The sequence below is a fragment of the Rana temporaria genome, chromosome 1, assembly GCF_905171775.1.
Source record: "Rana temporaria chromosome 1, aRanTem1.1, whole genome shotgun sequence".
In the NCBI taxonomy this organism is placed as follows: Eukaryota; Metazoa; Chordata; class Amphibia; order Anura; family Ranidae; genus Rana; species Rana temporaria.
In genome coordinates, this window is record NC_053489.1 from 417,646,274 (window position 1) to 417,646,478 (window position 205).

Consider the following 205-nt stretch of genomic DNA (forward strand, 5'->3'; position numbering starts at 1 on the left):
TGTTGTTTACTGTCAAAGTCTAAATTTTATATCCTCAAGGATCTCTTTCTGTCACACTGTTAACAGTGGAGGTTTTGAAGTTTTCCTTTTTGCCCCCTTTCCCTGATGGAGCCTGCTGCTCCAGGTACCTCAATCCGGTGGGTGCAGTCTGCTCACATCTAGCAGGGTCTCACTGTCCAGGCTATAAAAGCAGAAAGAAAGATGC